This window comes from Delphinus delphis, chromosome 7 (genome assembly GCF_949987515.2).
Source record: "Delphinus delphis chromosome 7, mDelDel1.2, whole genome shotgun sequence".
NCBI classification, from domain to species: Eukaryota; Metazoa; Chordata; class Mammalia; order Artiodactyla; family Delphinidae; genus Delphinus; species Delphinus delphis.
In genome coordinates, this window is record NC_082689.1 from 33,395,595 (window position 1) to 33,400,000 (window position 4,406).

The following is a 4,406-nucleotide window of genomic DNA, read 5'->3' on the forward strand; positions in this document are numbered from 1 at the left end:
GGGTTACGACCTCACTTCCGCCAGATGACGTGCCGCATAGTGCGCCTTGGCTTCCGTTTTGTTCCCGCCGCAGAGGACCACGAAAATATCGCGAGAGTTCTTAGGGAAGAAAATGTGATTTTACACGATTAGGCTCGCGGAAATCTGAAAGCGAAATCCATCGCGCTTTTTAAATTGTTTTAAACTCTCATATATGATGTATTTTACCTTGAGAGAAATGCGAAGCTGTCTCATCTGTTTTCCTTAAGCATTTGGAATTTGGGAAATGCTAGCCGCTAGAATTTACCCCCCCCCATCTCCCTGCTTTGAAGTCATCAGAATGACCTCACCATGACTGTCACTTTTTTTGCGAACACTCGTAGCCGTTCTCTTCTCTCTGGCCAAACTGATTTTTACCATAGATGTCGTCCAAATATATGTAGACCTTTCCCGTTTTTGCTTCAAGGACTCTCGTCTGCATTTAGACTTTGTTTCCTTGTTTTAGTGTAATTTGGGTCTTTTCAGTCTCAATGACTGATTTAAATACCTCAGTTATTCCACAAGTCTGGCTTCCAATAGGAGTAAAATTTCCTTCCCCACTTCCCAGGCCCTGTATGCAGATTGCTTGTAAACATTCAGTTGCAACCTGCTGAAAGTTATGTCATATTAAGTTACTTGATTTTCTCGAGCAACTCTGCAACCTGGGATCAAAAGGAATGAAAATCTTGAACTGAGTAACAGAAAAGGTGAAAGTGGGGAAAAGTCAAGGCATGAGAGAATCTAGGATACAGACAAGAGTATAGCCACAGTATACCATGTGGTCAGGGAGGCAAGAGAAACCAAAATGGCTTGATGGGGAGAGGGAGTGGGTGGGTGAATGAAGTGGAAACACTATGGCTGTGTCTGGTCTCCTTAATGGAAGTGCCATCTGCTAGAGAGCAGTCTGTATCTTACACTTATTGTATCCGTATAGAGCATCATATTGTGCTATGCATGAAGTAAGATCTCATTAAGTAATTCTTAAACATTAAATGAGAGAATGTTTGCAGGAAGTAAAATTATTTTCCTTGCCTCCTTTACCCAAAGAGAAATGAAACCACTTATTAACGAGAAGCATCTTTACTGTGGCATCTTCGAGAAATTGTCTTTGCACATTACCATTTATATAATCAGGTAGTGATGCGTTAGTCAGGGGTTCAGAGCTGCCTCTGATTTTGGATTTGGATCTTGACCAAATACAGTAATTGCCTGAAAATTCTCTGTTACAAGAGAAAAGCAAGAGATTCCATACTTCATTAAACAAACTGCTAGGTCAAGGGCAAACAACACAAAGTATGAGGAGGAGAATATGGGAGACCATAGATATCCCCAAAAAGGAGCTTATAATTAACTAGTGGCTTAGCAAGGTGACAAAAATAAGAAACATGGTTCTTCTGTTCTCTCCACATCCCCAACCACATCTTTGTCCCAGCTAGAATAAGTTCCATGAAAATTCATTGTTGGACCCCCAGTACTAAGCTAGTATCTAGCATATAGTAAGAACTGCATGAGTATGAATAGTGAATGGGTAAATGAATGACTGGAATTAATGAATGATGGGATCCAATTATATCAAGGTGCTAACAGAGGTTTCCAGGTACTTTTTGAGACCTATTGGTATTAGCAAAAGATATCTTTTGCCCAGAGACCTCCTGTGTGCCTTGTAATAGGAAGGGGATGTTCTGGATCTTTCACGTAGTTCATGTAGTGAACATCTTTCATGTATTCAACAAATATTTGAGTGTCTACTCTCTGCTAGGCATCCTTACGGGTACTAAGAACATAGCAGTGAACACAACATGGAAAAACCTCCATACTTAATGGAACTTATATTCTAGTAAGGGGAAACAGAAAACACAAAAATACCTAGTGTATTAGATTATATAGATGCTACAGAGAAAAGTAAAGCAGGAGAGAAAAATAAGATGTTTTGGGATAATCAGGAAAGGCCTGATTGAGCAGATGACATTTGAATAGATGAAGATATATAGAGGAAAAGAGGGTCTTCCCTGGTGGTCCAGTGGTTAAGACTCTGCACTTCCACAGCAGGGGACATGGGTTTGATCCCTGGTTGGGGAACTAGGATCCCACGGCCATAAATAAATAAATAAATAAATAAATAAATAAATAAATAACACAGAGGAAAAGAGGCAAAGAGAACACTGTATTCAAAGACACCATGGCAGGAGGGAGCCCGGTACGTTCTCAGAACAGTGGGACCAGTATTGGAGTCACTATAAATGACCTCCATTTTAAAATAATGAATTACAGGGAATTCCCTGGCGGTCCAGTGGTTAGGACTCTGAGCTTTCACAGCTGAGGGCCCATGGTCAGAAACTAAGATCCCACAAGCCTTGCGGCCAAAAAAACAAAAACAAAAGAGCAAAAAAACAAAAAAAAAGAATTACAATTTTAGGGACTTCCCTGGAGGCGCAGTGGTTAAGAAACCGCCTGCCATTGCAGGGGACATGGCTTCAATCCCTGGTTCGGGAAGATCCCACGTGCCGCAGAACAACTAAGCCTGTGCACCACAACTACTGAAGCCCATGCGCCTAGAGCCCGTGCTCTGCAACAAGAGAAGCCACCGCAGTGAGAAACCCGTGTACCGCAATGAGAAACCCGCGTACCGCAATGAAAACCCAACGCAGCCAAAAATAAATAAATTAAAAAAAAAAAGGGGTTACAATTTTACCAGTGTAACAACTAGTATATTTATTGGTTCTCAGTGCTCATAAGAAACTTTGGCAGTAGGTACTCTTATTGTTACCCTCATTTTCCTTCTCAGAGAAGTAACACAAGTTTTTCCCTTATCTTACCCTGTTGGCCCTATGTAAATCAAAAGCATTTGTTTCAGTTGAGTTCCTATGCTCATTTTAGAGTTTCCTGAACATTGAAACATAAAACTTTGGAGCCTAGTCTATCCAGAGAACACAAAGGTGATCTATGTTCTAGTCACAAACCTGTCCAAGAAAATCTAATCTCTGACCAGATAAAATACAGTTATGCCCATTCATCACTTTCTTGTGAGCTTGGACAAAATGAGTATCCCCTGTAAACAAATAACTCTGGATACATGGTCAAAATTGAGTTTCTTTTATTTTTTTGGCCACATGGCATGCGGGATCTTAGTTTAATCGAGCCCAGGCCCCCTGCAGTGGAAGTGCAGAGTCCTAACCACTGGACTGCCAGGGAATTCCCCAAAACTGAGTTTCTTACTTGTAAAGCTGAGGTCCATATCCTGAACTACCTCATAGTATGGGCCCAGGCAGACCATTAGCTGGCATCTACCTTTGACATTACCATCTCTGGTTTAACTTCAACATTCCTTGCCTGCAGGGAGCTTAATATCTTTTTCTAAAATAAGATCTAGGACTTCTTTGGTGGCGCAGTGATTAAGAATCCACCTGCCAATGCAGGGGACACGGGTTCCAGCCCTGGTCCGGGAAGATCCCACATGCCACAGATCAACAAAGCCTGTGCGCCACAAATACTGAGCCTGTGCCCTAGAGCCCTCGAGCCACAGCTACTGAGCCCGTGTGCCACAACTACTGAAGCCCGTGCACCTAGAGCCTGTGCTCCGCAACAAGTGAAACCACCACGATGAGAAGCCCACGCACGACAACGAAGAGTAGCCCCCAATCGACGCAATTAGAGAAAGCCCGTGCCCAGCAATGAAAACCCAACGCAGCCAAAAAATAAAGAAATTTATATATATATATAAAAAAAATTAGATCTATCCATGTTAGACAATTATGAAATTCTAAAGGATAGTTAATTTGTTTATATGCCTACTACATACTACACCATATATTTTGTTTTGGTCATTCAGAGATGCAATACATAATCCCTGCTGTCAAGGAGCCTATGATTGGTGGAGAAAGCAAACTAGCACAACACGACAACAATATGATGAAAGTAAGCAGGAGTCCAAACCTCAGTTTCGCCTCTTACTACTTATGGATCTTTGGGTCCTTGGATAAATGATTTAGCTTCTTTGGCATTTTTGTGTGTGTTTGTGTGTGTGCAAAATAAGAGTAACATTTACCTCATAGAGTTATTGTGACTATTAAGTAAGATAAGAGTTTTGTTTGACATAACTTAAGTGCTCAGTAAATGACCTTTGTTACCATGCAATTAAATTAAACTAAAACAATAATTCAAACAGACTAGGGGAGGGAGATATCAAGAAGGAAACTAAAGAAATGTGGAGGGCTTCCCTGGTGCTACAGTGGTTGACAGTTCGCCTGCTGATGCAGGGGACATGGGTTCGTGCCCTGGTCCGGGAAGATCCCACATGCCGCGGAGCGGCTAGGCCCGTGAGCCATGGCCCCTGAGCCTGCACGTCCGGAGCCTGTGCTCTGCAACGGGAGAGGCCACAACAGTGAGAG